This window comes from Sceloporus undulatus, unplaced genomic scaffold (assembly GCF_019175285.1).
Source record: "Sceloporus undulatus isolate JIND9_A2432 ecotype Alabama unplaced genomic scaffold, SceUnd_v1.1 scaffold_20, whole genome shotgun sequence".
NCBI lineage: Eukaryota > Metazoa > Chordata > Lepidosauria > Squamata > Phrynosomatidae > Sceloporus > Sceloporus undulatus.
Window position 1 is genome coordinate 92,546 of NW_024802942.1, and position 13,876 is coordinate 106,421.

Genomic DNA, 13,876 nt, shown 5'->3' on the forward strand with positions numbered 1-13,876 from the left:
ACTACAATTCCCAGGATTCCCTAGCACTGAGCTAGGGCGGTTAAAGCGGCTTCAAATGAGTTTGGATTATATTGCTTGAGAATGTAAGATATACCAGTACTGTACATCTCTCAAGGAAGGTAATCAGTTGCTTTCAAATGCACTCTATGGCTGCATCCATACTGTGGAAATAATTCAGTCTGAGACCACTTTATCTGCCCTGGCTCAGTCTCAGGGAATTCTGGGAATTGTAGTTTTGTGAGACATTTAGACTTCTCTTGTCAGAGAGCTCAGGTACCACAATGAAGTACTATAATCCCCTGAATTAAAGCGGCGTCAGACTGGATTATTTGTGCGGTGCAGACACAGCCTTTGGTCTAAAACACACTGCAGAAAAAATCCAGTTTGAGACTGCTTTAACTGCCCTGGCTGAATGCTAGGGAATTCTGGGAACTGTAGTTTTGTTTAGCCTCGTCAGAGCGCTCTGGTGCCACAATAATCTACAATTCTCAGGATTCTGTAGCACCGAGTAGTTAAAGCAGTCTCAAACTGGGTTATTTCTGCAGTGTGTTTTGCACTTTTGTCAATCTTATTTATTTATTTAGGTCATTGTGGAAATGGTTTCGTTTGTATTTCTTTATGCGTGCTATATTACTGTTTCTTGTACTTTTTTGGTTTTGTTTTGTAAGTTACATGCTAATTTCAAGTAAAACTCGTTATTTTTTTAAAACATAAAAAACATGAAGGGGAGCAGTGAGGCCAGAGTTTAAAAAACGGGATAGAAAACAGGCCTTCCTCAGCCCCAAAAGGTATGAGGGGAAAAGGACCTGTTTCCCGCCCTTTTAAACCCAGGCCTCTTTCCTCCGCTTCTTGTTTTGTTACGTCACGCGCCTAACCGTCAGGGCGCTCGAGCCCCTCCCTTTCCACCCCCCAAAGGATGAACTGAACGGAGAGACGTGATTGGCCGAGGCTCTCTTTTGCGTCACGGCGCTCGCGCCTTGGCCGTTGATGCGCCTCTTCAAACTACACACAGCTCGCTCTCTTCCCCCCTCCCCCCAGAAGACTTTTTCCCGCGGCTTGATGACGGAAGGAGGCGCGAGGGGAGAGGCCCATTCGGCTGCCAATCAAAGTCGCTCGCTCCTCCCTTTCTCCCTCCTAGAAGACTCTCAGGGGCGGGAGCTTTTTCCCCCTCCTGCGGCTTGACGAGAAGGAGAGGCCCGCTCGGCTGCCAATCAAGCGGCTCACCCAATCAGGAGCGCGGCGCCTGTTTTTGACGTCTCCCCAATCCAATCAGCGTCGCCATTGTTTTCCTGCGACGAAATTCAAACAGAGAAAGAGCCGTTCCATTGCTGCCTTCCTTTTCCCCCTCCGGCAGAGGCTTCCAGGAGAGACGGACTCAGCGTCGGCCGGAGGTCAGTGGCTCCTTCAGTATAAAGCTCTTTCAAGCCTCCCCTCGTGTCCTCCGCCTCTCTTCGGCCCCGTTTTGTCAGAGGCTGCTGGGCTTTGCGTTTTGCTTTCCCTTCTGCGGCTCCTGCGAGGCTGCAGCAGAAAGGCACTCGTCCCTCCATGTTCGCTGCAAGTGACAAAGACGTGATGATTTTGCCAGAGAGGACGCCTCTCTAGGCATCTCCAGGCCCTCCAGTGCGACTCTGTGGCCAATGCTTGCTAGACATTCACCATAGGACTGCCCTGGAGGAGCTACAAAGGCCTAGAGGAGTCTTCTCTCTAGGGATTTCTAGGCCTTTCAGTGCAACCTTTAGTTAAAGTTGACCATAGAGTTGCACTGGAGGAGGACCTAGATGTTCCTAGAGAGGACATATTGATCAAATCCGTCAATAATTAAATCCACAAATGTCAAAGCCGCAAATATGGAGGGATGAGTGTGTATATACACACACACACACACGTAATCCAGTTGCACACCGCTCTAACTGCCATGCTGTGAGTCCTGGGACTCCTGGCACAGGAGGGCAAATATCTGACTCCTATGGAATTCTGGGAATTGCATGTTTTGTGGGATATTTTACCTTCCCTGCCAGAGAGCAAACTAAAGATCCCAGGATTCCACGGCCTTGGTTAATTAATTAACTGGATTAATCCCACAGCGTAGTTGCAGAGCTGCATCCGCACTGGAGAAATAACCCAGTTTGACACCTCTTTATCAGCTGTGGCTCAATGCTGCGGAATCCTGGGAACTGTAGTTTTGCGAGTTATTTAGGCCGCATCCACACTGCAGAAATAATCCAGTTTGACCCACTCCATCCTATGTAGTCCTGGGAACTGTAGTTTGTTGTGTTTGTTGTGTCACCAGAGCTCTCTGACAGGGAAGGCTAAACATCCCACAAAACTACAGTAGCCAGTGAGGTGGTTTGTAGGATTTGAAGTCTTGAAGCATCTGGAAAGCCAGAGTGGCTCACTTTCCTCCTTGCTGGTCTTTCCCCCCATTGCCCCCCAGCCCCAGCCCCAGCCCCTCCTGCTCCTCCTCAGCTGCCTGTGAAACCTCTTGTATGCAAACTAGCAAGCTGCCTTGTATCTGTTTGCTTGGGGATTGGATTGTCCCCCGCCATACAAAATACAGTCCCTTTTGGGCTAGTTCCTTCCCAAGAGTGGCTGACTCCCTACAGAATAAGAGGGAATGAGGTCATTGTAGATTTGAATCACAGATGCGATTTTCATGGTAGCTGACTTTCAGGTTACAGTATTTCCTTAATATCCTGGGAATACTCCTCTTGCAGCAGTGAATCCTGCACTTTATTATGCACTCTGTGTGACAAAGACACTTTTAGGTGTGCCGATTCTCCCAGCATTTAGCTAGCCTCTAATACTATATGAGAGGGTAAAAAGCTTACCGTCATTTCAATATCATATGCCATTTAATACACCTCTACCGTGTCCCTCGTGAGCCAGCATGGCACAGTGGTTTGAGGATTCAAGAGTGGGTCATGGCCACTGGGTGACCTTGGGCAAGTCATACCCTCTCAGCCTCAGATGTGAATGGCAAACCCCCTCTTGAAGAAACTTGCCAAGAAAGTCCCATGTTTTCACTTTAGGATTGGCATAAGTTGGAAATGATTTGAAGGCACACAACAACAACTGTGCCTCTTGCAGTTTTGCTAAACTATACAGCCCTAAATATATCTTTCCTCATAAAGTAGTTGCTCTTGTCCTATGATCATTTTGGTTGCCCTTTTCTGTATTTTTCCCAGCTCTACAATATCCTTTCTCTTGGTGCAAACACCAGAAATATACATGATATTCCAGATGTGATCTGGATTTGTATAAAGAGAGTTTTATTGTCAGTTCCCTTTCCAATTACAGGTTGAGTGTCCCTTATCTGAAACGTTTGGGACCAGATGTGTTTTCAGTTTTGGCTTTTTTTTTTTGGATTTTGGAATAGTTGTATTTGCATCTACATACATAGTGAGATATCTTGGGAGATGAGACCCAAGTCTTAACACAATATTCATTTATGTTTCATACACACCTTATACACAGAGCCTGAAGATAATTTTACACAGTTTTTGAAAATAATTTTGTGCAGGAAACAAAGTTTGTCTACAATGAACCATCAGAAAGCAAAGGTATCACTATCTCAGCCACCCATGAACAAAGTTTTGGGTTTTGGAGTATTTTGGAATTTGGATAATGGAAACTCAACTGGTATGTCCAACATGGAATAAGTTGACCTCATATATAAGTCGAGAGTACATTTGGGGGGCAAAATTATAGATAAGTCGAGGGTAAAATGTGCAACTAGGATCTAAAGGATGAAGCAAAGGAAAACAATGCCAAAGAACCTACAAAATTTTGGCAGAAATAACTGTTTTGGCTGACACTAAAGGCTAAATGGAAAAGAGAATAGAGGGAGGTCAGTGCTTCCAGGACAGACTGCACTCTTGCCTTTCACCAGGGGATGGTTCCCTTTTTAATAAGAGTTAAAGTACAGTATAGTATTTACATTGACCCATGGATAAGTCAACCTAGGTTTTTGGGATCAATTTTTGACTAAATTTTCTAGACTTATACATGAGTATATACAGTACTCTAGTTGGATTGGCAATTAGAATTAGTTCTTTGTGTATTGAAAAGACAACACACAACTGGTTCTGTCTATTCCACTAGATTTGTTACGCGTACTGTACTTTTGTTTTCCATTAAAACTGTACACTCGAACTCTCCCATTTTGTTTCAAAGACTTCTGAGACTCCTATACATGTGTTCCTCTTCAGATTTGTCTAGCACATGCCAGAACATGTCTTATCTCTGGTGCACAAAATCATCTATTTGATTAAGTCCACTCCATGAGTATAACTTAAGTTGTTTACTGTTTGAACAGATGGTATACTATGATGGAGCCCTGGGAAAAGCATTAAAAACTCCCACTTCTTATCTGAGTGTCAGAGGATGGAAGAGCTTCTCTCAGGCTTTTCTCAGAGTGCAGAACAGGGACTGGAGTGTAATTAGTCAGTTTTGTCACATTATCTCCATTTGTTCCATTTGTATGTGGTTATCCAGAGTGCTTTCCTCTGCTCCCTCCCTGCTAAATAATATGAAAGTAGGAGCTATAAATGTAGGAGTGGAAGCTTCCTTCCCAATCTCATGTGGGAGAGACAGAACCTCTTGTATTGTTTTTCAAGAAGTTATCCTTTTTAGATCAATGCATTGCCTTGGTTTGAAAGAGAGGAATTCTTCAGCAGCATTCCAAAATGAGATTGATTTATACTGGTTGAGAATGCTGTGGGGTAGCACAGTGCACCAACATGCTGATGACATCGGATTTCTATTTGTTTCCCCAAACCTTAATTGATTGATTTACTCTGGTCTATCATAGAACTTTCTTGACAAGATTTATTCAGAGACAATTTGCCATTGCCTTCCACTTAGGTGGAAAGAGTGTGATTTGCCTAACAGAACCAAGTAGGTTTCAGTGACTGTTGAGACCACTTTAACTGCCCTGGCTCAGTGCTAGGGAATCCGTTGAATTGTAGTTTGTTGTAGCACCAGAGCGCTCTGACAGAGAGGGTTAAATGTCTCACAAAATTACAGTTCCCAGAATTCCCTAGCATGGAGCCAGGGCAGTTATAGTGGTCTCAAACTGGGTTAATCTGCTGTGTGTTTTAGACCAGAGACATGCTGATATTCAAAGCCCCAAATAGCTTCTGATGCCAATTTTTCTACTCTAAAAAGGATATGACATTCATAGTTTCACTACAACAGGGAGGGGAAGGTTTTTTCTTCGCAAATGAATAGCACAAGCAATATTATGCTCAGCTGATAATAGTGTAATCATATACATGATCACCATATGTGGGTAGAAGATAGGAATTAGGCTGGTCACCTGAAGAGGAAGCAAGTGACAGACTTAGACCATTAGTTTCAGAGAATGAGGGTGTGGATGACTGAAGAACACCTGTTCTTATACTGGCATGGGAGCCAGGATCTTGGATGATGGTGGTTAGGAAGTCATCCCTCTCCTTCCACCACCATCCTACGCAGAGACAGAAGTGGAATGTTCACATTTGGTCTCATATTGTGATCTCCATTGGAATCCCAAGGAGTTGGTTTGGAGGTTAAAAATCTGCTTGTCCTAGTTTTTCTTTCCCCCAAAATCAGAAACTAGGGTTGATCAGACATGTCTGTCAACAGAGAGCGTGGGCCAAGTAGAGAAGAAAGCTACCTTTGTGGATTATTTGATATCTAGTGCACAAATGAAATATATGATTCTATCCAGGTACATCCCTGAGTGCATTTTAAACTGGGATGGGTAGCTTCTTGGAATCTGAAAACCATAAGAGATGTGTTGGTGGCTGCACATTCAGTCCTGATCAGGATCAGTAGTGGAGGTGATTTACTCTTTTAGCAATGGTGATTCCACTATCTTAATGGCATTTATGGAAGTAAAGGGAGAGAAGTTAAAGATTTCTGCTCCTTTGGAATCTTGACCAGGAATACTGAGGAAAAATTCAAACTTTGGACAAAGAGATACAGTGATATGATCAAGTTATTATCAAGAAAGTGGTCCCTAAAAGTAGAGAGCCAGCATAATGTAGTGGTTTGGATGTTGACTCTGGATACCAGGGTCTGAATCCCTGCTCAGCCACGAAAGCCCATTGGATGACTTTAGGCAAAAAACAAAACAAAACAAAAACCACTCTCAACCACACAGAGCCAAGAAAACCCTGTTAGCTGTTATAGATTTGCCATAAGATGAAGCGCCCAACAATATTTCTAATACTCCATATTAGAACATAATGCCTCTGTAGATCTGTAGTTCCCTAAAGGACACAATACTGTCAGATGAGTGGTTTCCTTAGAGCTGGTGTCCTGCAAATGAATGATTTGTAGCAGAAGCATGGGACTTGATGGAGACAAACATACACAAATGCCTTATTCATATCCTTCACAGCCGCATTCCTCTCACTGCTTCTTTGGAGGGAAGCACCAAAGAGCTGCCACAACTTCCATTTTCCCACCCAGACCTTCCAAAAAGTCTGAAACAGGACCACAGCAAAGAGAGTAGAACAGGTTGGTGTTTATTTTAGGTGCTCCCAGGATAGGCTAAGCTCTTGCCTTTTGCCATTCTACTCAGAGAATGGAGTGGTTCATTTTTTATCAGAGTTACAGTACAATACATTGACCCATGGATAAGTCGACCCAGGTATTTTCAGCTGATTTTTGGACTAAAATTTCTAGAATTATATGTGAGTGTATACTCTATTCTTACTGCTTGTTTCCTGGCTTCTAAATTGTTTTCAGTCCATAAGGGGGGCTTCTCTTAATATCCTCTGAGTGCTACAGTTGCTGAGGAGTCTTTATCAAGTATCGGGTGAGAATCATATGGTCCTCCAGATGATGTTGGATTGCAGTTCCTGTCAGTCCTAGCCACCATAGCCAATAATGAAGAACATTGGGAGTTGCAATCCAATAACATCTAGAGGGGTATTTTGATCGAACTGACTTCACTTTGTTTGGCAAAACACGGTGTTAACCAGACCGAGAAACAATAAATCTGGTTAAAATTGCCCCTAGTAAAGGGCTCAGTGAGGAACTATTTCCAGTTTCCTAGCATCTGGATTCTCAGTGGTGGATTTCAACTAATAGATGGAGCTGAGGGGGTAGAAGGAGCTGCCACCATCGTGTCCTTGTAGCCATCCATGGAAGACATGCGATAAAGCATCTCCACCAACAATTTTAAAAGACAATATTCAGATCACAGTAAGCTACTTCCCCTGGGGATCTAGGTCAAAAAATTTTCTAATTGTGTAACTTTCCTTTGGCATGTTAGAAGGTCATTTGGGAAGTAGGGAAAGTAAAGAGAAATGTGGGAGACGTATATTGAAGAGGCTGATAACTGGATTACTTTGTTCAGTAGCAAAGATAAATTAAACCATCTTCTCTGCAGTCTCCTTATCCTTCTTCAAAATGCCTTTAATTGCATTGATATCCAAGCATCTAACTGTCTTTCTGGCTGGCTTCCTGCTCTTATTTTTAGAGATGTTTTACATTGTTTTTTTATGCAGTTAGTGATAAGCTGTTCAAAATTCTTTTTTGCATCATAAATATTCTGCTTGCATTTCCTTTGTGCAAGTTTATGTTCTTTCACATTCACTGCATTTGAACAAGACTTCAGTTTCTGAGGGAAGCCTTCTTATTTCCCACTTGATGTACTTGTCAAATTAGGGTTTACTCCATGCAAATTTATGCTGTAGGATGTCTGTGCTGCAGGATTACTTATGATTTTTGTAACAGCATGCTAAGCATCCTGGCATAAAGAAAAGAGAGTGTTACTGGGATACGTGCCAGTTTAGTTTTTAAAAAGCACTTGCTTGGTTCCAAACTTTTGCAAGTCTGTATTTGTTCAAGATGCTTATATCGCTTGAAGGCAAGGGAGTGTATTTTTTTTAAAAAAATTATCCAGTACAATCAGTGGAATAAACTGAGCTAAATCCTTGCTTGGCTTTGGGAGAGGTTGTATAACTTTCGGATATTGTAATTGCAAATGACTGAGTCTTGCTCTCACCCCCACAAGTGAGATTTGGGGAACTGAGTCAATGGTATAGTAGTATGTATGTTTCTTAATTCTCCTTAGGTGAGAGTATGGGAAACATTTGATTGGTAAAGGTAAATCTAAGTGGCCAGCTATCTGCAATCTTGCTCCTTTGGGATTAATTTGAAAGGATTATTTAAGATTGTTTGTTCCCTTAGACTGTGATGAATTTTTTGCTGTATGAGTGGTGTTCATAAATGTTTGAAAGCCATGTGGGAGCTTACCTCCAATTGTGCCATTTCAAGGTGCAGTGGAGATACTTTTTATAGGACTGTGGTAGGCTTTATGACCTTTGCCAAGCCAGTACTGTACTGAAACAATTGTGCATACTACTGTCTTAGCCAGCATATTAAATTCGTTCATAACTGCCTAGAGCAAAATAATTTTTGGCTAAATCCCAGAATTCAAGACAGAGGTAAAAATTACCTTTGATCTCCCAGTAGATCTGGGCAGTACCTTCAGTATCTAATGTAGACTGCTCAATTTGTGACCCACCAAGCTAAATTTAGGCCCTATACAGACAGGCCAAAATAAAGCTGCTTCGGATCACTTTGGAGATATGCTGTTTAAATGATGTGTGCGTCCTAAGAATCCGGAAGCCGCATCAAAGCGGCGCTCCAGTCCTAAGGACTGGAGTGTGGCTTTGGTGTGGCTTCTGGACTCTTAAAATGCATGCATCATTTAAACAGTATACCTCCAAAGTGACCTGAAGCAGCTTTATTTTGGCCTGTCTGTATGGGCCCTTAGTAAAAGAAGAACTTTATAAGCATCTTATCTAGAATTGCAACGCCTGAGGGAGGTTGTCATTCACTTGCGAGGATGCAAGTTGCTCAAGCCCAGTGTAACAATTTTTTTTCCTTAAAAAGGCTATTTACAAAAAAAATCCCACACATGGTTTTTATAACCATTACTTCTTGGTTTGTTTCAGTGCATACAGTGAGTTTATTTTCAGTGACCTTTAAAGATCAGAGTCTGAATAAATGCAATGGTTTCCCAAAATCTTGCTCGTTGAAGTCTAGGATCTGAAATAAATAACAAGCATAATCTAAATTGAGTGTCCCTTATCCAAAATAAATGACAAGAAGGGTTTCAAATTTTGGCTTTTTTATTTTGGAATATTTAAACAAGTCTAAACACAAAATTCATTTATACACAAAACATGAAGGTAATTTTATACAATATTTTTATTAATTGTGTTGATGAAACAAAGGCACATTACAGATGTGCACAAAGTACGCGCTCTGCGCGTACTAGGATTGCGCAAGAGCGTGCTAGGGTTAGGAAGTGGCGTCGCTTCCACATGCCCTTAACACTAGCACGCACGGAGCACGCACAAAATGGCGGTGCCTGTTCCACACGGGGGCTGCCATTGCTATGTCACGACTGCACCACCTCCAAATAGGGTGGCACGGAAGTGACGTAGTGGGGCCGTGCGAGGGCGCCTGGGGTGCCCTTTCCGCAGCCCCGGAAGGAGCTCTGTTTTGGAGCTCCTTCCACCTTTGCGTCACTGGGCGCAGCCTTTACATGGCTGCGTCAGTGACACAGAGCAGAAAGGGGCCAAGTGGCCCCTTTCTCCTCCTCCTCCCTGCCGCCACCAGGTGTCCTTGGGGCTTGAAGCCCCAAGGCCACCCCTTACCAGGCCATGTAAGCCTGTATTTTCCAATATGAGCTTTCCCAGGCTCATCGGTCCTAGAGGGGAGGCTCTTCCTTTTTGTCCCAGCACTTTCCCAGATGTTTGCTGAGCCTTCTTGGTGGCTACTGCAGGCTTCAGAGTGAAATCCTTCTGTTCTGGCAGGCTTTTAGAAATGGTTTGCTAGCCTTTTTGGTTTAGTAACAGAATGAGAGAATAATTCTAGGAAGAGTCATAATATAATAATAGAATGAGAGAACAATTCTAGGAAGAGTCACCATTTGTAAATTCAGTGAGTTTGTCTATGTCTTGCCTGGTGGTAGAAAAATTTGTCTCAGGAGCCAATCATTCTAGACATTTCTGTTCCCCAGTGTCAATGCAGTTGTCAGCTGGAGAACTATCAACCCATAGAGTATCTGCTACACTCCATAACTGCTACTGATTTGTGACTCTTACAAATAACTCTGTATTGACATGTTGCAGTTATGTACAAAGATCCAAGAGGAAACAGAATTCTTAGGTTTCATCTGCACTGCAGAAATAATCCAGTTTGCCACTACTTTAACTGCCATGGCTTCAGTGCTGTGGAATCCTGGGATGTGTAGCTTATGTCACCAGAGCTCTGACAGAGAAGGCTAAATATCCCACAAAATTACAATTCCCAGAATTCCATAGCATTAAACCATAGTAGTTAAAGCAGTGTCAAACTGCATTATTTCTGTAGTGCAGATGCAGCCTTAGTTTATTAGTTATTTTATATCCCCCATTCATTACATCCGAGAGCTCGATGGTTTACATAGATTTCCTAGACCGCACTAGTTCAGCAGACAGATCTATTAAGTTCAACCAATTTACTGCACAAAGTATCTTCAGACATTATCCTGAATTCTTTGGGTTTAATTTCTTGTTCTCTAAACTTAAAAAAAAAAGGTGGGAAGAAGTAAGTTGAATTCCTAAGTCAAAACCAACAAAAAGAGAAAGCAACAGCCCACTTTGTTGAACAGTGATTTGCAAACGCTTGTTACAGTGCAACAGAAATGTACTGTGCTGTTATTGTATCCAGATGCCTAATCTTTCCATCAGTTCTAACAAAATACAGTACTGATTTCAGTTCTTAATGAAGTTATAATCTTTGTATTTTTGTTGTAACGGATATTACTTTAACAATTTCCTCCAGTTCTGCAATAAGTTCAGACGGCTGCACCCAGCAAAGCAAGGGAGAAGGGCCAAGCGGCTCCTTTCTCCCCCTCCCTGCCGCCGCGGGGTGTCCTTGGGGCTTGAAGCCCCAAGGACACCCCTTTTCAGGCTGTGGGGAAGGGGCCTTTTGCCGCTTCCGCGCAGCCCGAAAAGTGGCGGATCGGGGCCTCAGCGGCTGCCGCTCTGCACACTGAGGCCCCGATACAGCGCGGAAAGGGGCAGGTGCAGCCCGCCCCAAATGGGAGGTCTATAACCCGCCACAGTTTGCTATTTATCTGCAGGCTTCAAAGCTATAACGACAGGTGAGCAAGTTTGAAATTGTTGATGCTTTTCGCATACACTGCTTGGATACATGTATTTAATGTAAGTGTGAACCTAATATAATGCAGCATGAATTTCCCTGGAAGAACAATGGGTGAGTGAAATCATTCTGGTACTTACTGCATCTTCTGGCTCTATTCCTGCCATAGATAGGCCACTGTTTGTTAGAGCTGGCTCTGAAATGAATTGTTCTGCCTGGAATGATGAGTTAAATGGTTGTTGAACATCTTTGTAAGCTTGCCAGAAAGGAAAACAAGATTAGGTTTTGAGAATTTAAATCAGAAATAGCTTATTTAGAGAGAGGCAAAACAGCATATACAAGAAATATGGAAACTATCTCAGAAGAGCAGGGGAAGGAGTAAGGATAATGAAAAACAAAAAGGACCTGGAGTAAGTTGTTAACTTACCCTTTCTAGGACAATATGAATGGATGATATGAGGGGAAATACTTTTCAGTAGATTAAATCCAAAAAATATAGGGAAGAGACATTCACCAGAGCAATATGTCAAGGACATGGGTATATTGGATTTTTCCAACCAGTATACAGTAATTCTGAAAAAAATGAGCTCCCAACTGGAAGTTTCAAGTTCATGTCTAGCAATGTGTCTTCCAGCAGACCTTGTACCAAAAACATTTGAAGCAGAATTACGTTGTCAGACAGAGTGTGCAAAGAAGAGTTGGACTGCAACTCCCATCACCTCATTCCAGTATAACCAGTGGAGAAGTGCTGTGAGTTAAAGTTGAATGACATCCAGAGGGCTGGATATAAAACAGCCTGCTGGATGTCTGCTGAAAGAAGTGGTGATTCCACGGCTACTTTCTGAAAAGAAATTTGCTCATTAATGCTTGATATGCCAGCTGGTACTAAGTAGGGAAATTTCAGAAGTGTCAATCCATGAGGTTGTTTGCCCTCATTGCACTTGGGTATAAGGATACCACTCTCCTTTTTATGGTGGATAGTCAAGACCTGTTGCCTTGAGCTGCTGTCACTTCCCAGCTTCAAACAGACAAAATGAGAATGCTGAGTTAAGGAAGTTACTATAAGAGATATGCCCCTTGTATCAAGTAATGTGATAAATATTTGGGATAGGGTTGTGTTCAAAGAACAAAACATGGAGGAAGGTTTATTTGGAGCTCATGTTGCTAAAGTGTTAAAGTTTTAAAAAACAATCACTGGACTTGTGTGTGAAAAACTGGGACCCTTGCACTGAATTTTCATCACAAGTGTGTGCTCTTGTCGGCCTTCTGCCATCAGGTTCTTAACTAGTGGAAGTGTTTGCAGTTTCAGTATTCCCTGCTATTGTGAAGGTTTGATGTAGTGAAGGAATGAGTGGTTCCTGAAAACTAATGCAGAACGTTAAATTAGATCACAGAATTATTGGGTTGAGGACATTTTTGAAGAAAATCAAGGAGCAATCCCTGGTATGAGGAAAACTATGTTTATTAACCAAAATGTAAATACAGCTCCCTTCAGTTATATATATCTTTTAATGTAGTTTGCAAAAAGGGAGCATATTCCTGCTGATCCACCCTCGCCACCCCACTCTACTGTATTGGTGCTTAAGGTCTCTAGCTGGGCTTTCTGGGTCAAATTTTAAGGATTTTATATCAAGCAGTCGGGGTGTGTGGAAAAGGGTTCCTGCTTCAGATCGGCAGATACTGTGAGTACAGACCCATCAGGCATAGTGCTGTTCTCTCACAGGATTGTAACTGGGTGAAAAAAGGTTTAATAATATATTAGTACTGTATCCCTACTGTGCTATTGTAGTAATGCAATTCCTTTAAATCTTGAGATGCCGCAAAACTAACAAAATGCTCCATGGTAACTGAGTAGTTGAAGAAGTGAGTTCACACACTGTTTCTACTTTTTTAATGTCCAATTTAAAGAAAAGTGTGTAATTTATTATTTGCTTCCAATTCCACTTTGGTCTATGACAATGCTGTCAAACAGTTTCCTTGGTACAATTTATCCAGAGGAGGTTTTACCTTGCCTTTCTCTTAAGAAAACAGAGTATGACTCACCAAAAGTCACCCATTGGTTTTCCATGCAGAGTGGGGATTTGAATCCTGGTTTTCCAGAGTCCTACATGATGAAATAATTATATTTTGTTATTGATACTGAGGCTCATAAGGAAAAGAGTATTTTACTGAGTATTTTCTAGCAAAATATAGTTTGAACCCGTTATTTTTTTAAAAAAGAAAATGCACATTTTTTCCCTAAAGACAGATTGCTTTGTATACTCTTTAATTTATCCCCAGAGGTCGAGATTAACATGATTTGAGGGTGGACAAATGTGGCAACTCTTTAGGGTGGCTTTATACTGTTTCAACAGATTATAGGTGTTGCAACCTCTGTTCTCATTTCAATATGTCATAAATAGATTGTTAACTTTCTGTTCTGCCAGCTGACTGGCATATGCATGTATAAACGATTGTGTCACATCCTCAGAAAAAGTTACTGAACTGGCTTTGTGGAAACATACAAAGTATTGTATTTAATTTAAAAAGAAAACTCAGATATCTGTTCTATATCTGGCCTATAAAATAATATTTTCCTAATTTAATGTCAAACTTAATATTTTAAATAAATCATCAACAAAACCCAGGCGCATGAAGATTGGGAAACAGAGAGCCAGCCTATGTTGGATGTGGTTACATTCATCCTGAAGATGCAGGTCCACAGAATGGGTATACTGGAATC

The 13,876-nt window shown here is 41.9% G+C and overlaps 1 protein-coding gene across 1 annotated transcript in view; it reads left to right on the plus strand.

Annotated features, from left to right (window-relative positions):
• The first annotated feature begins 1,120 nt into the window (after positions 1–1,120).
• LOC121917488 (dual specificity protein kinase TTK-like) overlaps positions 1,121–13,876 on the plus strand; it is a 57,362-nt gene continuing 44,606 nt past the window's right edge. The window contains exon 1 of the mRNA XM_042443498.1: positions 1,121–1,391. The gene's annotated coding sequence lies outside the window, so the exon portion shown is untranslated. The remainder of the gene's footprint in view (positions 1,392–13,876) is intronic.